We start from the raw sequence: 23,803 nt of genomic DNA on the forward strand, positions 1-23,803 counted from the left end.
GGGCACACATTCACACATGCCTGGCATGAGTTTAAGCCACCAGGTCGGGGACTCGAACTGTGGTTGACTACATGGGAGAGAGTCCAGCGACATAGCCATTATGCCAATGACTGGTCCCTGTAATTTAAAATTTTTTAAAGTAAAAAGAAATGGGTGAATTTTTTATATATATATATATATGTATATTTTAAAGTTTGCTATAGGACATGTGCTCTCACTTTAGGAAGAGAGAGAGAAAATGAGAAATCATCTCTCAGGGGTATGATCACACCACAATCCCTTATCCTCTATTCTCCTCTTAGATTTTGGGCATGCACTCACATGCACCCAGCATGTTTCTCAAGCTGCTGGGTCAGGGACTTGAACATTCAAGTTGGCCACATGGGATCCAGCCACCTTAACAACCACGCTATCTGGCTGGCCAAAAGTAAATTTTATTTAACCTAACATATTCAACCTATTACCAACAACATGAAATCAATATAAAAATATTTTAATGAAATAAAGTACACCTTTTTTCAGACTAGGCCTTTACAATCTGGTGTGTGCGTCACACTGACAGCCCAGCTAGTCTGCCTGCCTGCTTTCCAGTTGCTCAGCCACACACATAGCTAGTAGCTACTGAACTGAACATCACAAGCCTTGACTTGAAGATCCCAATCTTTGGGGTTGTTTTGTAAAGTCTTTCTGAAGATAAAAAGGAAAGAATTACCAAGGTGAAGGACATGTATGTTTAGCTATTTGCTTGTTAGTCCAAAAAAAAAAGAAATGAAAAAAATTGATTTCACAACCTCCATCTAAAACTAGTATTCAGATTTGTTGCCTAAGAGCAGATGAAAGTGGAGACATAGAATCTACACTGTTACATAACGGGTATCAGGTGTCCTCGAGCTCCTAGGGGTGCTGGGAACAATACAAAGACCAGGAAGCTCCAGGTCCCTGACCAGAACATGGCCCTTGAAGGCACTCACCAGGCACGTCAGAGCAGGACCCATCACCTTCCAGTCCTCACATTCACTCTCACCCTTGCCCCAGCTTGAAAGTCACTGCTGTGAGCCAGACCTCACCGGTGTGGCTCAGATTCTGTCCTCACGTCTGGAGGGCAGAAAGAAATACCTTCCTTCCCCACCAGCCCCACAGAGACTTCCCTACCCCAGGGCTTCGGAAGCTCTGATCCATACCAGAATCACCTGGGGGACTTACTAAACTCAGATCTCCGGCTCTACCCCCAGAATTTTTTGATTTCAGTAGGTCTGGGGTGGGGCCGGAGAATGTGCATCAGATCTCCGGCTCTACCCCCAGAATTTTTTTATTTCAGTAGGTGTGGGGTGGGGCCGGTGAATGTGCTTGTCTAATAGATTTGAGGACACTGATGCTGCAGATCCAAGGACCATGCTTTGGGAACCAAGGATGGTCCCTAAATTATCATTGCATCACTCAACAGCAAGGATGAATCTAAGAAAAGGCACAGGCACTCTATTCTCTCTTAATGAGAAAAATATCACCTAAGCAGTTGATGTCTCCGGTTAATTCACTCTGCTCCCTGTCCCTCCCCCACCACACACACACACACACACACACACACACACACACACACCCTCTCTTTGATTTCAGTAGGTCTGGGGTGGGGCCGGAGAATGTGCATGTCTAATAGATTTGAGGACACTGATGCTGCAGATCCAAGGACCATGCTTTGGGAACCAAGGATGGTCCCTAAATTATCATTGCATCACTCAACAGCAAGGATGAATCTAAGAAAAGGCACAGGCACTCTATTCTCTCTTAATGAGAAAAATATCACCTAAGCAGTTGATGTCTCCGGTTAATTCACTCTGCTCCCTGTCCCTCCCCCACCACACACACACACACACACACACACACACACACACACACACACACCCTGCCTCATTATTTCCTCTAGTCCAGGAAGGAGTGACATAATCATGATGAAAAGAGAAAAGACTGAAGGGGAAAAGGGCAAGAAGGTTGGAGGGAAATTGGGAGTAGCACCTGAGCTCAGGGTGGTGGAGATGGGCAAGGCCTGTGCTGGGGGAGAGGAGGGTGCAGCCATTGCCAGCCTCTCCTGGCTGAGAGGTAAGTTGCTCGTCAGCCTTTTCACAAAGGCATCTACACACAGATTATTTGCCTCTGTTCCTGGGTGGGCTCACGTGCTTGAGCTATATGTGACAGCAGGCAGTCACAGCCATAAGAGTCTTGGTCACCCCATTCCCAGCATCCTGTAGTGCTTTGCTTCCTCCCTTCCCAGGCGCCACCTTTTTCATCTCTAACCTTCAGGGCACCTGGATTTCAAAAAGGGAGGCAGTGATCCTTGCTGAGTTGCAAGCAGCTGGGAATGTGGAATGCATTTCTGGAGATACACACTGAGCCTGGCTCAGAACTTCCAAGAAAACTCAGTGGGAGGGAAGGGAAAACAGTGCGAGGACAGGATGCCTTGCAGGGCCCGCCTCGGCCTTGCTGAATCGCCAGAGATTGCATTCCAGCTGCACTGCAGTGACCCAATGTTCCAGTAAACAAGGAGGGGATGGGATGGACAGCCCTCAGATCAGGCTACCCTGAGGCTTTTAAAATAGAACACAGAGGGCTGGTGGGGTGGGACAGGGAGGAGGCCTGTCCTTGTGCATATCCTGGATCAGCTAGGCACATCCATGCCGCCCACCAGACTCATGCATACACATGCTCATGTCCAGTGGGGCTTGGACAAAATACTGAACACTCTGCTGTTCCACCCTCATGACAGTCAGGCACTGGGGACCTCCTTTAGAACCCTTCCAGGAACCCTGAACATGAGGCATGCCAAGGGCAAAGTAAGGAGATGCTGACTCAGGTCAGCCCAGGGCGCTGACTAATGGCATCCACTCTCTACGCCAAACTTCTGCCTTCAGAAGGGCCCCGAGGGCTGCAGCAGACGAACACAGTCACTCAGCCCATTTCCCCATTCAAGTTCATAGCATAAGATAACCGACTGGTGACCTCATGGATCCTTGGAGTTGGCCTACCCTCCCTGATTCACCCCTGCTCTCTCCTATTTTCTCTTCTGTTCCCACTTCCACTTCACCAGTCAGTAGATAACCATGAAGACTCATCAGAGGGGCTTAGCAAAAATACGAGGAAGTGCCCCAGCTCTGAGAACAAAGTTCTAGAAGTTTTTTCAACCCGAGAGTCCATCTGCCTGGGGTAATTTGGCTTTGTAGCTCAAATAGAGTGGTAGTCTATATTCTGTAAGACCAGGCAACTCAAGACTTTATCATCATCCACACTGAAACCTCTCCCCCTTTGGTGAGTACACAAGCCCTATAGCAAAACTCTCTAAACAAACAAAAATAAGAAGTTTTTTGCCTTAGGGTATGTGTACTCTCTAGAAAGAAAGAGAAACAGAGACAGTGAGAGGGAAAATGAGAAATCACCCCCAAGGGAGGATGGCCACCCCACAATCTCTTCTTCGTTTTCCTCCCAGGATCTTGGGCATTCACGTACATATGCCCGGTGTGAGTTTCAAGCCACAGAGTCTAGAACTCCAACCCCAGTAGGCCATGTGGGAGTCCAGCCAGGTAACCGCTAGGCCGACTGCTCACCCTGACTTACCCTTCCCCTTACTGGCTGAGTTCTATTATTTCTTTGTTTTCTTGTTTAATAGTCACAGTCAGGCAATAATTGCATCTCTATGGTTTAGTGGGAGAAAGGCAGGTTTTGAAAATCCCCCACGTCTGGACCAGCAGTTGGCGTAATGGCTATGTCCCTGGACTCCCATGTAGCCAACCGTGGTTTGGGTCCCGGACCCATGATTTAAGCTCACTCCAGGTGTGTGTGCATGAGTGCCCAAGATCTCGAGAGGAGAATGGATGAGAAGAGATTGCAGCATGGCCACCCCCCCAGGGGGGGGGGGGGTGATTTCTGGCTTTATGTCTCTGTCTCTCTCTGTCTTTCTGGCAAGTTCACGTACCCTATAGCAAAAACCTCTCAAAAAAAAAAAAAAATCCCCCACGTCAACAGTGGATGACTCCTTCCTCATGACTGAGTGGTGAGCTCCAGAAGCTGGTTTCACTTCCAGAGACTTGCTTCTTTCTGAGCATCAGGGCTCAGTGAGTATTATCAGCTTTTTACTCACCAAATGGTCAGTTTGGGGACAAACAAGACAGCATGAAAAATAGGGGTGCTTGTTGAAGTACTCATGGCAAGAACAAAGTCTTTCTCAAGCAATTTCCTTAATGATAATGACAACAGGACTTGCCTCCTTTCTGTCTCTGCACTGTGTTAAAGGGCCATGCATATTGTTTTTCCGGCGTTCACGGCCACTCTACAAGGTCCCAGACCTGGTAGGCCTTTCTGGCCTCAACTTACAGCCTCAGTCACAACGTGACCAAGTCCTGTTGAAGGTACTTCTTTCTCTCTCTGACATGCATGCACACAGACTATCATAAATAAAATAAATAAACTTTAAAAAATGGGGCTTTGCCTAAACATTGAAATAGCAGCATTTTAAGAATAACTTTTGCTTGCCAGTCCACAAATGCGGACTTTCCTGCACAGTTTGATACATCATTCAGAAAAGAATTTCTAGCAGTGCGATTGGAAGCAAACACTGTGAAGGTTACCTACAGGTTGACCTAGAATTCTAAGGTGAGGAAGCAGGGGTGGTACTAAAGAAGACGATCCTGAGGGTTTTAAACTGACCTTCTAGAATATCTTCCAAAACAGACTTGAAAGCACCCTGGTTTCTAGGCACAAATGGTATTTTGACTGGCCACATGAAGTGGGAAGTGGCTTTGCAATGGGAGGTCATTTCTCAGATTCAGTCCTTGCAGTGGTTTTGAAATAAAAAGTGTAGAAACCTAAAATGGAGTGGCAAAGGAGAAGCAACTTTGCAACTAGACCAACGATTGGCTCCAAAATGTCCTTGAGGGAGAAGAGGGTTTGGAAAATGCAGTGTGGGCAGTTTCCAAATGCCCCATGGGTGTTAGGATTGACGTTTCTAGGATGATGAGGGTCAGGCTGACTGGGTCTGACAGAGGACTATGGTATTATGCTTGCAATTTACCAAATGCCTAGGCTATGTGGAGCTTAGAGTAATGGCAAGCACCATCCACAGAAACCAAGTATGTGGCTCGATTGAACTAACAAAAATGGCAGAGAAATTGTTCAAAACTGTCATATTCTTATGGACTGTGGCTAAATGTTTGTTACCTTGTATTCCCAGTGCCTGGCAGAGGGGATACATTAGAAAGTATTTCATTAATAAATTAATGACTTAGGCTACCTTTTAAGATGAGAAGTTCCCCCAATATATTGGAGCCAGCAGATGGTGTAGCAGTTACGTTGCTAACTCCCACATGGCCAATTGTGGTTCGAGTCCTGGACACAGTGACTTGAAAATCATGCTGGGTACATGTGTGTGCATGCCTAAAATTGCAAGAAGAGAATGAAGGAGAAGGGATTAGGGTGTGGCCACCCGACCTGGGGCGGGGGGTGGTGGTGATTTCTCACCCTCCCTTTCACCGTCTCTGTCTCTCTCTCTCTCTCCTGGCAAGTGCATGTGCTCTTGGCAAAATCCTCTGGAAAAAAAATTTATAACTCCCCAGTATAGAAACTACGTAGGTAGCAGTCTCTGAGCAGGAGAGGATTGCAAGAAGCTTTTCAATGTGACTGATCATCCTTGTAGTTCTTAGCAACCCTAAGATTCTGGGCCTCTAGCATAGCAATGAACTCTTTGAGATAGCTGGTCACAATGCAATGAGCCAAAGCGTTATCCCAGGAAGACTAACTATTCTAACCTTCCATCTTTTCATCTAGTCCATAGTCTAAAATCCTTCTTTAGGCAAAATTAACTTTGTATCCTCACTACTACATGGGTATAGACTGCTCCAGAGTGGTCTGTCTGCCCTCAGAGGTCCATGATGGTCAAGACCAGGGTCAGTCAAAAACTCAGTCCCTCTTCTTCATAGACAAATAGATAATCCACTTTTTCAAGGTTTTTTTTTTTTTTTCTATTAAATTTGGCCATATGCCTGAGTTCTGACCAATGAATATGAACAAAAGTGACAAGAGTCACTTCTAGGCTTGTGAGAAAAGCTTCCCAGTAGCAATCCCCATGCTCTTTTCCATCTGCCTGTTGGATATCAATGCTCAGGGCACCGATGGCCACCACACGTTGAAGATGGCAGAGCCTATGGCTCCCTGGCTCTCCCCTTTCCTCCACTCGTTAGCCTGTTAGGTGAGATAGGAACAAATTGTATTTTGTTAAGCTGATACAACAGCTCACATGATCTTAACTCATTTATTTCCCTTCTTTTGTCCTCCTCTCCTTTTTAAATTTCTCTGCTCTTTATTCTATGAAGTGATAAAGGACTCCAAGAGAAGGGCGATAATATAAGCAAGCAGAGACTGTGGAGTGGGTGAAGAAAGAACTCTCAAATGGCTTTAGTTTCTCTCTTCTGCCTGAGACATTGACCTTAGCGTATCCTCACTCCTAATGTGACGTATGAGTAGGGTCCAGAGTGTGTACCAGATAAGCAACTGTGCAAGCCTCAGACCTTCTCTTCCCTGCTTCAAGTCTCACTTGTCATCTCCTGGCTTTCCCTAGGCACCAGATCCTCTGCGTTTTTTCACAGCTTCTGGAAGATGAGGAAGAAAAGGAGGAACACCCTCTTTCCGCTACAACCTTGAAACTAAAAGCTTTGGTTTTCTCACCTCTTCCATCTCTCTCTTGTGAATCATCTGCAATCTCACACACAGGAGTGAAAGGTGAGGCATTTCAAGAGATAAGCTGAAAACAAGAAAGCAAATTGTAGGCATATAGCTTAGTTGGCTACCTCAATTTTCTCAGTCCTTTTCAAATTTTTAAATTCTGGAACCTCTGCCGAGTGGCCAGACTTCCTTGTTTCCTGGCACAGTCTTCCATTTCACTTTGTTTCCAAGTCTACAGAAGGTCCTAGAATCTATTTTCTCTTCCTTTCTTCACCATGCTGTTTGTTTTTATACCAGTCCAAAACCTCTGCCTTTGCTCGAGAGGTTGGGTAAGTTGATTTCATTTTTTGTCTTGTGTTTTGGCCAAACCATATAATTGAAAATTCTTAATGATCTTGATTCCATTTTCAGTACTGAAATTCTGCTCTGTGATTTTTGAACACCTCCCAATTAATCCTTGGGGAGACCACTGCAGCAGGGTTTGTTATGTTAATATCCTAATATCTCTCCTCTAATTTCTCACCAATAGGAACCCCACAACTATCTAATATAAAAAGCTATTTATGATAGATCCCCTTGTAGGTAGGTATGGTCATAAGAACAAGCTCTCACCAGTGAGGTGTACCAGATGGCCACCCCCATCTTGGATCATGATTGGATCTTGACGATGGAAGTCATGCTGGGCAGAGTAACAAGAGAGAAGACCTGAGTCCCTGATGTGCCACTGTAGCCATGGATGACCATTCTCTAGACTTTTGCATGAAATAAAAATAAATCTCAAACTTGTGTAAGTCACTGCTAAGTTAGCTTTCCTGTCACTTAGAATTTAACTACTCTAGTCGGTTTTTAGTAAAAGTTAGCTGACCTGCATTTCTTCTTTCCTTTCTGCCTTCCTTTCTTCCATCTTTTTGTCTTTCTATTTTGTCTCTCTCACTCCATTCCTTCTCTCTTCTCTTTTAGAATCATATTACATTAAAATAGCAGAGATCTTTGTTGCTATTTCACACATACCCTTCATTCCACAGTGAGAAAACTGAGGACCCTGGGAAGAAGTGGTGACAGAGCTGAGCAGGCCTGAATCAAGAACTCAAACCCAAGTCTCCCCACTCTTCAGCCTCATGATTTCTCCACAACACCCACCCTGGCTCCAGACCAGGAAAGCTCTTCCATAGCACACTTCTCCCCACAAGGACAAAGTGTTTTTGATTCTCTTTCTTCTAGGCCAACTTATATCTGCAATGAAATAGCATTTACATTTTGTATAATTAAGTCTTCGTAGACAAAGAAATAAGAACACCTTAGCTTTAAAAAGTTACTTTTTCCCCTTTGGTATAAAAATTGATTGCTTTCCACATTATCAGGCATCAATGCCATTTGGTTCCTCCTTCCACTCAGAGGTTCCTACCTTTTTTTTTTTTGGAGAGTTTTTTGACATAGGGCACGTGTGCTCATCAGAAAGACAGAGAGAGACAGAGAGACAGAAGGTGAGAAATCACCCCCAGGGGGGATGGCCACACCACAATCCCCTCTCCTCCATTCTCCACTTGGGATCTTGGGCACGCACACACATGTGCTTGGCGCAAGTTTAAGCCACCGGGTCTGGGACTCGAACCACAGTCAACTACATGGGAATCCAGTGACATAGCTATTACACTAACTGCTGGTCCCGAGAATCCTACTTCTGAGGATGGTCCCCAGGCCTAGAGGCCCTAGGCAGAATTCGGTTACCCACCTATGGCATCTCCTAACAGGAAGAGGGTATAGGGCTGCTGCTAATTTCTCCAGGTTTGAGTGACACCTGGATGGTAAAGGTCTCTGCTAGTTAGACTCTGACCTTTCAAGATAGCTCAACCCCTCGGAGAACAGCACCCCTTCCTCCCACTGTCCATGGAAGAAGATACTTCCCTGTAACCAGACTACATACCTGGTAGAGGAAGTGCTGGAATGGAAAGAATGTTTGCTACAAATTTCATTTGTAAGTAATGACCAAGAATCTTCTTTGTTTCTGTTAAAACAAAAAATGAAAATTTTCTAAGCAACCACAGTCATGGGAACTAATGCCCTGAGGCTATAAACCTTGGTCATCCTGCCATTACTCACTTCATTCCTGTCACTTGGGCAGTCAGCACTGAGCCTCTGACTTCCTGGAACTTGTCCCTCACTGGTAACCTATAGCTACTCAAATAAATTCACAATTAGCAAGGGTAGTAAGTGCTACAAAGGAAAAGTGCAGGATGCCAGAGGGTAACTAGAGAATCTTCAATAATTTAGATGGGAAGGGGGTTAGGAAAGGACATTGAACTTGAGAGCTAGAGAACAGGAAAGAAAGAGCCAGACGCCAAGCTTCCAGGTAAGCGGAACAGCAAGCATGAAAACTCCCAGGTGGGAAAGGTGACAAAAGAGCACAGAGGGTGGCTAAAGACAAAGGCAGAGCCAGGTCACACAGACCTAAGGGACCACTCCGAAGACTTAAGATTTTACCCACGAGTGATGGGAAGACTTTTTTTTTAACTACAAATTGACCTGATGTGACTTAGATTGTAAAAGGTCCCCTAAGACCAGGTGTTAGAAAGGCTCCTCCAAATAAACACAACCAAGAGATTAAGCAATCAAAAAATCCCTTCAAAATATTTTATTGGTCTAGATAATAGGATGAGTGAATCTCTCCCATTCACTGGTTGTGAAGGGTGGACAGAAGTCTGACTGCTTTTTCCTATGTTTCTAAAGTCCTTTCCAAAGGCTCTGGGGGAGTCATGCCCGCAAATGCTGACAGACCATTTTAACCCATTAGTAACAGGATTCTCCCTACATCCTGCCGCTGGCATAGTATTGAAGCATCTTTGTGATACATGTTAAGTCTCCTTATCACTGTTAAAGTACATTCCTTTCTGATCTCAGCAACCTTTCTTTTCCAATCACCACCCTAAAAACTATAAACCCACCTATAACCTATAAGCCCCCACTTCCACATGTCCCACCTTTTTGGGCCAGACCAATGGAAAAAGTTTTAACTAAATTCCAAACTTTGTCTCTTGCTCTCAAAATCAAATAGAAGGAACCCCTGTACCTGATCACCCCAAGAGAAAGGCATGTTTTACCTCCTCTCTGGACCTAGGTCACTCATATTCTGCTTAGAAATAAACTGCATTGGGACCAGCAGTTAGTGTAATGGCTACGTTGCTGAACTCCCATGTAGTCAACCGCAGTTCGACTCCCTGACCCGGTGGCTTAAACTCATGCTGAGCGCATGTGCATGCGTGCCCCAGATCCCAAGGAGAATAGAGGAGAAGGGATTGTGGTGTGGCCATCCCCCCTGGGGGGTGATTTCTCGCTTTCTGTCTCTCTGTCTCTTTCTGGCGAGTGCACACAACCCGTAGCAAAAAAAAACTCTCAAAAAAAAAAAAGCAAGAAAGAAAGAAAGAAAAACTGCATTAACTATTAACTTTTTAGAGTTGGTTATTTTCCATTGACAGAAGTAACCTGTAGAATCTGATGCAAATTCCTAGTTAGAACTGCAAAATCTATATTCTAACTTCACTGCCAAAATTAGTAAGACTGGAACAATTTCTACAAATATCAGGTTACAGTTTTAAGTGAACAGCCCAAATACTTATGCATATAGCATTGTTTTATTACACTAGCCAGGAAAAAGAATGAAACGCTAACTACAGCAAAACAAAAATAATTGTGCTTGGATGACTCAAGATGTAATTGGTTGATATCCAATAACTTCTTATGGTATGAGAATCATACCGTTTCCTGAGTGTGCACTGTGGCTAACTCATTCCAGAGGCCTATGGGTAAGTTGGAGCAGACACCCTGCACCAGCCTTACAGAGGTTTTGCCCTGACTATGATGGCCTAACTTGAAATAGTCATTCCATTCTTGCCCTGAAAATTTTAGAGACCCCATTAGGCACAGATTCTAGGGAGTAATCTGTATTTGCAAGAGGCATTGCTTCCTTCTGCATGAAATAATAAAAGGCTTCCAAACTACTATATAAATATTGACCTACCTCTCATTCAGGTATTCCAAAGCATGCATATCTGTGTGTAATTAGGATAAAATATCTTCCTGAAAATCTAACGTCAAACATCAACTTCTATTTAAAAAAAAACTGAGTTGTTGTTTTTATTAAGTATTTAGTTAAGAGAATTTAAGAGACATGTTATCTAGCCACACCTCTAAGTATTCTAATTTTTTGCTTGTTTATTCCTAATCATTATTTATTTAATTTTATTTACTGTCATGATTATTATTATTATTTTAAATTTTCTCTAGGGTACATGCATTCAGAGAGAGGCAGAAAGAGAGAGACAAAGAAGAAAAGTGAGAAAGCAAGCCTCCACCTCAAATTGTGGTTAGCCATGTGGGATTCCAGCACCTTAACCACTATGCCATCTGCTGGCCCCTAAATATTCTAATTTTTATCATCAGATTGTTTGGACTGCCAAAAATCTGTTAGTTTAAAGCTGATTACTTTACTATCCCAAAGAACAGCATTCACTATATTTACGCTTCTGCATGTTTTTTGTTTTTTGTTTTTCATTTATCACAAATTGTCATGAGAACTAGCCTTATAAATTCCAATTTATTCAATGTGGAGTTGATAATGAAAATCTTGTACTACTTAATATCTTCTTGATCCATATCAACCCTTCTTTCTCTCTGTTTTTATTCTTTTCTTTTATTCTTCTTCACTTACTTTTCCCTTGTTTATGACTGCCATAAATTCTTGGTCAAGTTTTGTATTTAATACCAGTCATTGCCTTACTGCTGTGGTGATTGAAAATCAGATTTCTCTTTCTTAATTCTACATCCCCATTTAAAATTCTTATTTTGGGGTGCAGCAGATGACATAATGGTTACTTCACTAGACTCCCCTGTAGTTGACTATGGTTCAAGTCCTGGACCTGGTGACTGGAAACTCATGTCAGACATGATGTGCATGGGTGCCCAAAATCCTGAGAGGAGGATGAAGGAGAAGGGATTGCAGTATGGCCATCCCTCCTGGAGGGTAATTTCTCACTTTCTGTCTCTATCTTTCTCTGTCTCTCTGGCAAGCACATGCACCCTATAGCAAAACATCTCTCTAAAAAAATTTTAAAATAAATAAATAAATGAAATTCTTATTTTGTCAGCCAGATGTGGTGGCAAAAAATGGCCTATAAATCCCAGCCCTTCAGGAGACTGAGGCAAGAGGGTCATGCAAGTTTGAGATCAGTCTGGGCAACATAGCAAGACTTTGTCTCTAAAAACAAATAAATGCCTTTTTGTTGTTGTTGTTGTTAATCTGCATGTTTCTCTTTCCTGAGAAAAGTGTCATTTTTAAAAAGAGAAGATACAGATTTTAAAGCTGAGGTGTGTCCTGGCCTGTTTAGGGAAGCTATGCTCTAAACTCCATCTTCTAGACTCTCAAAATATTCAGACAAGTGGAGGAGAGATTTTGTCACAGAATGGCCAGAAACCACCACAGAGGCACAAGAAACATGAAAAACCAAGAAAATATTTCTCCCCTAAGGGGAAAGAACAAAAGACAATGAAGAAAATGGCCAATTTAATGCTAGGGACAAGAAATATCAATAATAACATTGAATGTTACCTTCCAGGACTTAAACTGAAAGATTGGACCACAGTAATACTGCATGTTTAACAGAAGAGAGTTTGAACATAAGACTGAACTAGTGAAATAGAATTTTATGACTTTTGAGTAAAACATTACTAATTTTTTTTTACTATGCTTTGTTTTCCCAATTTAAGCATTTTACTTTCTTCTGAGTTGTTGATAAGTTCAGTAATTTGTTAAACTATTTTTCTTGTTCATTTCTTTAAATGGAAACATAAACTTTTCTTCCTTCCTGACCCCTCTGGAATTCGAAAATATTTGGGAGTATTCTTATTTTGTGGTAGAAGGGTTATTTGTATAAGTTCAATAATGCTTGCTGCGTTGAATCAGAAATTGGAAATACTCATTATTGGACAGGACTTTGACTGGAATGTCATATCTGAAGATTAATCAGGAAACTATGGAACTAAGGTGGATCTCAAGTAAGCCAACAGAAGCTCTTAGAAAGATGGCCTGGCTCATAAATAGTTCTGCCTGGCAGAGAGGATTAGAGAAGATATGTGGAAGAATTAATAGCATAAAATAACCTGGACTTTTCTAGCCCAGCACTGTAATCAGTAGAGATTGCAAAAGAGCAACCACACCAGAGGATTATCTTGAGAAAGACATTGAAGAAAGAAAAAGAGACTGATTTTTACAAACAGATGGTATATCACAGAATACCTCTAGTTTTTTCTATGAAATAAAAGGAGAGTGTTTCCTGCCCTTAAGAAGTTTAGATTCTTTGAAAGAGGTAAAATATACCTGGGAAGAATCACATGTGTACAAGTAGATCTGCACATTGAAAGTCAAAGTTTACCTACATGGGGGCCAGCAGGTGGTGTGGTGATTAAGGCACTGGACTCCCACTTGGCAGATCATGGCTCGAATCTCAGCCCTGGCAGCTTGAAACTCACATTGGGTGTATGTGCATGCACGCCCAAAATCTCAACAGGAAGAATGAAGGAGAAGGGATTGGAGAGTGGCCATCTCCCTGGAGGGGTGATTTCTCTCTTTCTGTCTGTCTGTGTCTCTCAGGTGAGCACATATTCCCTATAGCAAAAAGCTCTCAAGATAAGTAAATAAATAAAGTTTACCTACATGACAACTGAGATAGAAACATTTTATCTTTTGTTTTCTTTCTTTGCCATATTCTAATATGATTAGAATAAAATTAAGGTTTTATGAGTTAATCATACTCAGCATTTTTATTTTCAGATTCAAACAAAAGAAATTATGTTCTTTTTATAGTTACAGCTGAACTTTCCCTCAGGGTTTCTGCATTGGGCATATACATTGCTTTTGCAATGGAAAACAAAAAAATGCATGAAAATACTATAACATTATCAATTTGTTTTTTCTTGTTAAACAATAATTAATGAAGTGCCAGCTTCCATACTCTAGCAAGATTACAGGTTTGCAGAAATTTGCAAATTCAAGTGTAGTGAACTGACTACATTATGGGTCCAGTCATTCCAACCCATTTGAAAATGAGCGCATGGCCAATTAAAGAGAATTACAAAACAAGGCAGAATAAACATACATAGGAAATCACTTTTTCAAGATCTGCAGAGAAAATTCTAGAGTTGGATTTGGTAACCTCCCATGTGGTCTTCATATCATGTCTGCACCTGGTTCAAGTTGAATTTTGTTTACTTTACTTGCTTATCATCTGCTGATAGTTAGTGCCTATTTCTGACCATTAATACTTGGCAGTCCATGGAAGGAGCTTATTATAGGTAGTCAGAAATATGAGCAAGGAGTCCCAGGAACTAAGAAAGGAGACATCTGGCATATCACTCATGCTGTCAGGGGTTGTGGCTGGATCCCAAAGGGAGGAGAGCTTATCTATCTTTTATTGCCTAAACTGTCATTTAGAGGACCTGGAGAATGTAGCTTTCTCCCCCTCCCACAGCAATGCAGATGCACACAGGTATCCTCCCAGGCCTGACCAATATGTCACCTTTCACTCGTGGTGCTAGACGGATATGGATATGGGCAAAATTGTCCATATGCGCATGCTCACACCTTCAAAGGCCATGCTGAGCATGGTACAACTTCCCCCTATGGAAGGAATACTTGAGTTCCCCTTACCAGGCAAGAAGTATGGAAGTGCAAAAAAAGCCCCTGAAAACAAACAATAGAGCCAGCCACAGTGACAGATCTTCTCTGCTAAATATTCATGGCAAGATGGCAAGACCCCACAATAAAAGTAACACCTAACCCCATTTCCAGGGTAGGTGTTGTCAAGCAGCTGCCCACTCAGATCACTCCAGAGTATCCTGTACCATTCAGTTTCTCTCTTTCACACTTTTCTCCAGGCTGTGGCTTTATTTGCAGGACAGGTCTCTAATCTTAGCGATCTGGGCCCAGGAACTGAACATCCCATCACACACTCCCAGCTCCCCATCCAATAATGAGCGGTCACATGTTATGATGAGCTCCTCTCTGTCAGTCAAGTCACTCATAGATGACCGCCTATCAGGGCTATATGGCCAATGTGGCCAAGAGGGTGATAATTAGACCGTGGCTAAGGAGCACATGATTTTAGATTGGTAAAGAGAATAACTTTTAATAGTTAATTCTTTTAACATGAATGTAAAAGGTACTTGTTGTCCATGTATGGTAATAGTATAAAGTTTTCTTTTAAAATAAATTTAAGGGCCAGCCTCATAACTTTAGCACTTCAGGGTGCCAGATCCCACATGGCTGACTGCAGTTCAAATTCCACCCTTGGAAGTTAAATTCTAGCATATGAATTGTGGAGGAAAACACGTATCTGAACTATAGAAAGAAGTAGTTTGTCCATTCACAGTTAGAAATGTGAGTTGTTTCATGCTTTAAGCTATTATAAATAAAATTGCTATTAATATTTAAGCACAAGTGTTTGTGGGGATATTTGCTTTCATTCCTCTTATTAAAAACTTGTTTAATTTTATTTCTTCTTCTTCTTCCTTCTTCTTCTTCTTCTTCTCCTCCTCCCCCTCCTCCTCACTTTCTCTCTCTCCCTCTCTTTCTCTCTCGCTCTCCAGTGAGCACAACCACTCTCTAGTAGGTTAAAGAAGAAAATAAATAAAATGAGTTTCTGAAAATATTTATGGGAAATTATCATTTCTTCCTTAAGTGTGTGGTAGAACTTTCCAAATTAGAAAATCATTAATAATACTGTTACTGTAAGGCCTTTTTATCACTTTTTTTTTTTTTGAGAGGTTTTTGCTATAGGGTGCGTGCTCTCGCCAGACAGACAGAGACAGAGAGACAGAAAGCAAGAAATCATCCCCCAGGGGGGATGGCCATGCCGCAATCCCTTCTCCTCCATTCTCCTCTCAGGATCTTGAGCACGCACGTACACGCACCCGGCGTGAGCTTTCAAGCCACCGAATCCAGGACACGAACCACAGTTGACTACATGGGAGTCCAGTGACATAGCCATTATGCTAACTGCTGGTCCCTTTTAATCACATTTTTAAGCTTTTTTCTAACTCTGAAATGACTGCTATCTTGATTTTTACATTTATTATTCTGCTTTATACACATGAACACACACATGCCCCATTATTTAATTTTGCTTGACTTGATCATATAAAAAGAGAATACTATGTGTCAACATCTGTCATTTGCTTTTTCTTTTTTTTTTTTTTAGAGAGATTTTTCACTGTAGGGCACGTGCACTCGCCAGACAGACAGAGACATAGAGACAGAAAGCGAGAAATCACCCCCCAGGGGGGATGGTCACGCTGCCATCCCTTCTCCTCCATTCTCCCCTCGGGATCTTGGGCACGCACGCACACGCGCCCGGCGTGAGTTTTAAGCCACCGGGTCCGGGACACGAACCGCGGTCGACTACGTGGGAGTCCAGCGACATAGCCATTACGCTAACTGCTGGTTCCCGTCATTTGCTTTTTCTTAAACATCAAGTGTCTAAAGTTAATTCACATTGTTGTATGAAGTTGAAGTTCTTGTTTTCCAGGCTGTATCTCATTCCAATGTGTGAAAACACCAAAATTTATTTATTAATTTTGCTGCCAGAAGACAATTCGGCTGTTACAAATAACAGTGCTTTGTATGTTCTTATAACATGCCCTCTGGTGCATAAGGATGGGAGTGTTTCTAGGACATATGCTGAAGAGTGGAATTGCTGAGTCTTTCCATGGACAACTACTTCTCAAAGCAGTTTTATCAATTTTCACTCCCATCAGCAGTGTTTAAACTTTTTCACTCTTCCACATTCCTAGCAATACTTGGCATTAACACTTATCTAACTTTTGCCAACGTAGTAAATGTACAATGGTATTTCATTGTATTCTTACTTTGCATTCCCTTATTTGCTAATAATAGGTCATCAAATGCTTACTCAACATCTACATTTCTTTTAAGGAAGTGCCTGTTCATATCTATTGCCCATTTCCTATTGGATTGCATGTTTTTATATTGATTTCTTTTATACATTCTAGATTCTAATGCTTTGTCAGTTACATTGAAAATATCTTCCCCTAGGTTGTAGATTGTCTTTTCTTTTTCTTTATGCTGTTTTTTTGTTTGTTTGTTTGTTAATGAAGGGTTTTTAGATTTTAGAGTAATTAATTTTAGAATTTCTTCTTTTCTGGCCAGCAGATTTTGTATTATTTTTCAAGACATCTTTCCTTCTGAGTTCATAATGTTTCTTCTTTCTTTTTCTTTGTTTTTTGTTTTGTTTTGTTTTTAAAGAGATTTTTGCTATAGGGTGTGTGCACTTGCCAGAGAGACAGAAAGTGAGAAATCACCCCCCAGGGAGGATGGCCATGCCATAATCCCTTCTCCTCTTGGGATCCTGGGCATGCATGCACACACACTCAGCATGAGTTTTAAGCCACCAGGTCTGGGACTCAAACCACAGTTGACTACGTGGGAGTCCAGCAATGTAACCATTATGCCATGTGCTGGTCCAGATTCTTCTTTCTTTTAAACAAAACTTTGTGATTCTGCCTTTGACATTTAAATTTTTATGTATACTCAAATAAGTCCTGTGTATGATTGATTTCTGCGTCTGTCGAGAGCCTGTTTCATTATTTTTTTATATAAATAGTCAATTGTCTCAATTCATTTGCTGAATAACTGATTATACTACTGTGGTGAACATCTTTCATAAATCAGAATTTCATATGTTTGTGGCTTTTTTAAATATCTCTCATAAATCAGAATTTTAAATGTTCGTGCTAATGTTTCTTAGGTTTCTATTTTATTTCTTTGATCAATTTGTCGTTTTCCATAAAAATCACACCGTTTAAGTTATATACCTGAATTAATCATATGTATTAATATTTCATAGGGCAAGTCCATCTATCTTTTAGTACTTCTCAGGAGTATCTTGTCTATTATTGAATCTTTAATTTTCCCCAAAGATTTTAGAAACAGTCTATCAATTTTCAAATAAATAAATCTTCTTGATACTTTGATTTGAATTTCACTAAAGTATAAAGTAAAAGTTACTTAAACAGGACAGTTATTTCTTGGGCAGCATAAAAGCGATCTATAGTAGATAACCCAGGGCAGACCCTCTGCTTTAACATCCAAGAAAGTGACCTCTATCTTCAAGGTCAACATTAAGTCTAAGATGGCTACTGAAGCACCAACCATCATATTCACGACTGTCTTCCCTGCAAAACACTTTGTGTGGTGGGGTTCAAATAAAGTTTTATTTAAATAAAGTATATTCCCTTCCCATTCCCTCTTTTTATTTTTATTCTTTTTTTTTTTCTTTTGAGATTTTTGCCTTACCCATGTGCACTTACCAGAGGCAGTGAGAGGGAAAGTGAGAAATCACCACCCATGGGGTATGGTCATATGGCAATCCCTTCTCCTGGGATCTTGGACAAGCATGCAATCAAGTCCAGTGTGATTTTCAAACCACCAAGTCTGGGACTCAAACTGCAGTCTACCATGTGGGACTTCAACAACATAACTGCTATGCCTTCTGTTGGCCCATTCCCTACCTTTTTAAAAATTCATTTTATTAACATATAATAACTACATAATTGTGGGAGTACAATATGATTTTACAATGCAAGAATACAATGTGCAATGATTCATTCAATTAACATACCTATCATCTCAATCATTTGTCATTACTTGTGCTGGGGACATTCAGAATCCTCCTTTTAATTACTTTGAGACACACAGCAATGCTGTGCCACCTATATTCTCTCCACTGTATTTTGTAACACCAGAGATTGTTCCTTCTATCTATCCGCATTTCGTTTCTGTTAATCGACACCTGCTATCCTACACCTCCATTCTCATTCTTGTAGTCATTCTTCATCCTTCTACATTGGAGGCCATATCTGTAAAATCTCTGCATACGAGGTAAACACTCTTACAATACTTCTGCTTTCATGTCATTAGCCAGGACTCAGTGACGTGGCAACATCTAGCTGCAAGGAAGAAGTGGCAGTACAATCCTTTAACTGCTTCAAATAAAATTATATGATTACTGGAGAAAATGAGGGAGAGCACAAAATGATCATCTAAATGATGAAATATAATAATGTCGTTTAAAAGTTAGATCTTGAGGAAATTTCTCACTGGATGAAATCAAATAAAACAAGATAGTTACTAAACTTTAATACCATTTCACTTTAATACCATCTCACATCCTTCTAAGACCCAGGGGAAGAGTTAGGGTTAAGGTTAGATTAGGATAAGATTGTTAGTAACTTTCTTATCAAAGACAGAAGATGGGGTTGTGGTAGGCAGTTAGTCATGAGCGGCAGCCTTAAGTGAAAAGGGAAAGGCTCATCTAGCTCCCGGCGCCAGGAGGGCGAGGCAATTTGCCATCTTCCTTCCTTGGGGCCTGAGGGAAGTACACAGGGATGATTTGTACATTTTTCTTTTACCAAAATCCCCAAGTAAGCATTTTGGTCAACGCCCATGGACTAATTGGGCAGTCTAATTGGGGCAACCTGGTTGTATTGGGCATGCGCAATTACGTTATCAAGTTCCTCCTCCTTTACCTGTGAGGAACGGTGCGTAGGTGCAGGAAAGAACGTGTGCATTCAAATTTAAAGGAAGGACATAGGCAGTGTAAGGGCCTCCCACTAATGAATATTCATGACCTCTAGTAGTAAAAATAACGGTTAACTAGTACCAAGCGCAGTTGCCACCTGGCAATCTGTCCGCCCAACAGACTTCTGGGTGTACTTCCTTTCTTTCCTTTCCTTTCTTTCCTATTAAATCTTCTTTTCTACCTACTTCATTCACAGTTGCGATTTCATTTTGCGCCTAGGGACAGAACCTAATTTTAGTGATCTGGACCCAAAGAACCAAGGACTTCACTACGCAGCTCGACACTTTTCCATCCATTAACAGGGTGATTTTATTCTGAGGAGATTAAGGATGCCAAGGAACTGAGAAAAAAAGATTTTTCCTATAATCACAAGCAGGATTCCAAACTCTGTATATGTTGAAATAATATGTAAACATGCACCAACTATATCTAGCTGTAAAAACCAGGAAGAAAATGTTCTATGTTTACAGTATTTATCAGCAGTTACCTCTAGGTGGTAGGATTACATTTCATTTTACCTTGTACTAGTTCTTTCGCGAATGTGAGAGACAGAGAAAAAGAGAGATAGCACCCCACAGGATCCCAGCACCACAATCCACCCCAGCCTTCAGCCAGCCCCAGATGCTAGGCAAGTACACGCCCAGCACACTCAGGGAGATCTCTGTACTTGAACTGGGAACCTTGCCATGTGAAATTACCTTGCAAGAGCCCTTTACCACTGTGCCACTATGTCATCTTTTTAATATATATGCTTTTCTTTTTTTTCCAAACTTTTAATACTTTGAACAAGTATTACTTTTATATTTAGAAAAAAAAAATTCTTTTTCATTTTAGGGAGGAAAAAAGGTAAAGGAAAGAAATGAAGATGGGGAGAAAAGATAAGCAATGGGTTCTCATTGAAATCTACATTAGACCCTAACGGAGAGGCACTCAACAAACATCACTGAACATCAATCAGTATCAAGTCTTGTTCTAAGGCTCAGATTATATAGGTCTGCCACATGGAACTGACATTCCAGTGGGGGGATAGTAGCAGACAATGAATAATAATCATAAGAAATGAGAAAAAATAGAGCAGGGTAAGGAAGATAGGGGGTGTGATATTGTGGGAGCCAAGCAAAGTAACTAATTTTAAAAAGGATAGTGGGCCAGCTGGTGGTGTGGTGGTTAAGGAGGCTGGATCCCACATGGCCAACTGTGCAGTTCCAGTGCCCGACTAGATGGCATGAAAAAGACATTGAGCGCATGTGCATGATTGGCCAAAATTCCATGAAGAAAATGGAGGAGAAAGGATAGTAGAGTGGCCATCTTTTCTGAGCAGAGGGTGGTACTTTCTCACTTTTCCTCCCTCTCTCTGTCTCTCTCAAGTTCACATACCTTATAGCAAAATAAAAATTTAGAAAAAAAAAATCAAAGAAGACCTTATGGAAACATGGGGCATAGATACACAGATAAAGCCTTGGGGATTTCTGGAGCATTTCTAGTGCAAAGACCCCCCCCAAAACAGAAGTACACTGACATTTAAGGACCTGCAAGAAGACCCTGAGGAAGGTTTGTTGGGATTTTTTTTTTAATTTTTTTTAAAAATTATTTTATTGAGAGAAACAAAGAAACACTCTCAACAGGGTCTTATCATCATGCTGTGATTCCCTTCCCCAGCCCTCCCGCTAATCAAGATCTCGGGCACAATGCCCAACTTGCTTCAGGTCAACCCAGGATCTGAATCAGCAGTAGACCATGTGGCTTCCAGCACTACAGATGAGTATCCTACCACCTGTGTCACTGAGGCTGGGTCTGTTGGGTTTTTTGGCACTAGTGCCTGAATCATAATAGAACCTGCCCAGAGTCCTCAGGCCTACTGACCATCCCCTGCCACCACTGATCCTGAGGAGAGGGATGATGATGATGGAGAGGGATCACACAACACAAAGAAATTTGGGGGTGCATCTCAGATGGCTGTGAAATCACAAACCACATGCCAAAAGCCATCCACTGAGGATCTAATAATTTAGAATCACTTTTGTATCCTATTCCAGTTGAAAGTAATGACCTTGGAAAAGAAAAGGAGACACTTAGAAGGGAAGTGTGAGCTTTGCAAGCAAGTTGAAAAACAGGTTTGATTTTCCTGAACCATGGCTTATGATAACAGAGCAAAGAACTCTGGACAGGAGATAGAACAGGAAGAGAGTTTGGCAGGAAGTTCATTAACTGATCAAGAGGGCTTTTATTAACATTTGGTGACGAGAGAGAAAAAGATCCAGATAAAACTGAAAACTAGTTATGATAAAGATTCTTAGGTCTTAAAGCCAAGGACAAGGCTGGCTCTGTCGTACAGGGGTTAGTTGCTACTCAGAGGAAGTTGGGTCCCACATGGTGCAACGAGGTTTGGGTCCTGGGCCTGTCGAATCTGTGTTCAAGTGCCCAGGATCCTGACAGGATGGAGAGTTGGAAAAGAAAGGATTGTGGCATAACCAGATCTCACTGAGAAGTGGAGGTTCTCTCCCTCCCCCCTCCCCTTTGTTTCTCTCTTGCATTAAAAGAAAAGAAAAGAAAAGAAAAGAAAAGAAAAGAAAAGAAAAGAAAAGAAAAGAGGAAAGGAAAGGAAAGGAAAGGAAAGGAAAGGAAAGGAAAGGAAAGGAAAGGAAAGGAAAGGAAAGGAAAGGAAAGGAAAGGAAAGGAAAGGAAAGGAAGAAAGGAAGAAAGGAAGAAAAGAAAGAAAGAAAGAAAGAGAAAAAATAATGATAATGGTGAATATCTCCAGTTGAGCTCAGGGAAAAACAAGAAAGTTTTGATAACAAAATAGGATCTCAGATAGGGGCTAGGCATAGATAATAAAAGTAAATGCTATCATTCATATTAAAAGAGAGCATACTTTTAAAAAGAAGAATCTGGCTTTTAGGAAGTGGCTCGAGGGTAGAATATATTCTCCCAGCTAGAGTGTGTATCATGTGATAGAGACTCTGCTGCCCGAGAGAAGCACAATCAAATGAAGGGTGGAAAAACGACAATGTATAATAGAAACATCTTCCTACTTCCTACTGACATCTATAAGCAAAAATTAGATACATTAGGAGGATTAAAGAATGGAGAAATGGGGACCAGCAGTTGGCATAATGGCTATGTTGCTGGACTCTCATGTAGTCAACCCCAGTTCTAGTCCCGGACCAGTGTCTTAAACTCACGCTGGGCACATGTGCATGCGTTTCCAAGATCCCGAGAGGAGAATGGAGGAGAAGGGATTGTGGTGTGGCCATCCCCCCTCGGAGGGTGATTTCTCGCTTTCTGTCTCTGTCTCTCTGTCTTTCTGGCGAGAACACGTGCCCCATAGCAAAAGCCACTCAAGAAAGAAAATAACAAGAATAGAAAACTGGAATGATGAAACTCTGGAAATATTTATGATATAGAGGACATTTTGCAAATATAGACTAGAAAGCCGACATAATGAGATGCATACAAGCGACAGAGCAGGAAATCAAGCTGAAGACTAATGCTCTGGAAGCAGAGAAGCAAGTAAGTTCTCTCCTGCCTGAAAAAACGAGGAAACGGTGCTCTTACTAGGCAGGGCATGATAATAAATGAACAAACCGAATGATGACTCAGTTCAAACGTGTGAGGGGACTTCGAAACATTTGTGGGAAAATGAAATTAAAGTATGAGTTTATTTTGGTACCCCACATTTTTGAAATCCATGCATAGTTTTATTGTTTTTTCATAATATGCATTTTTCCATGAATACTTATTCTCTCTTTTTTTTTTTGTTTTGGAGAGGTTTGTTTTGCTATAGAGCTCGCTAGAAAGACAGAGAGAGCCAGAGAGACAGAAAGCGAGAAATCACCCAGCGTGTTTTTCAAGCTTCCAGGTCCACAACTCAAACCCCACAGTCGGCCATCTGGGATCCAGTCACCCCAACCACCACACCACCAGTTGACCTTCCTTTGTTATTTTTATACATGTGTATAAGAGATTTTAAAACTATTTTTTGAGAGATTTTTGCTATAGGGCGTGTGTGCTCGCCAGACAAAGAGACAGAGAGATAGAAAGCGAGAAATCACCCCCCAGGGGGGATGGCCATGCCGCAATCTCTTCTCCTCCATTCTCCTCTCAGGATCTTGGGCACACATGCACACGCGTCCAGTGTGAGTTTAAGCCACCGGGTCCGGGACTCGAATCGCGGTCGACTACATGGGAGTCCAGCAACATAGCCATTATGCTAACTGCTGACCATGTAGCCATTACGCTAACTACTCCCATGTAGTCGGCCACGATTCAAGTCCCGGACGCAGTGGCTTAAAACATGCCGGGTACATGTGCGTGCATGCCCAAGATCCCAAGAGGAGAATGGAGGAGAAGGGATTGCTGTGTGGCCATCCCCCTGGTTGGTGATTTCTCGCTTTCTATCTCTCTGTCTCTTATCTGTCTGGTGAGCACACGTGCCCTATAGCAAAAATCTCTCC

The 23,803-nt window shown here is 41.7% G+C and overlaps 1 long non-coding RNA gene across 1 annotated transcript in view; it reads right to left on the reverse strand.

Moving 5' to 3' along the window:
• Positions 1–7,912: 7,912 nt before the first annotated feature.
• LOC114006054 (uncharacterized) overlaps positions 7,913–23,803 on the reverse strand; it is a 76,019-nt gene continuing 60,128 nt past the window's right edge. Inside the window, exons 4-5 of the long non-coding RNA XR_003547823.1 lie at positions 8,627–8,707; positions 7,913–7,935 (exon numbers count right to left, since the gene is read on the reverse strand). This is a non-coding gene — a long non-coding RNA (uncharacterized LOC114006054). The remainder of the gene's footprint in view (positions 7,936–8,626; positions 8,708–23,803) is intronic.

Source organism: Tupaia chinensis, unplaced genomic scaffold, assembly GCF_000334495.1.
Source record: "Tupaia chinensis unplaced genomic scaffold, TupChi_1.0 Scaffold000074_1, whole genome shotgun sequence".
Classification (NCBI taxonomy): Eukaryota; Metazoa; Chordata; class Mammalia; order Scandentia; family Tupaiidae; genus Tupaia; species Tupaia belangeri.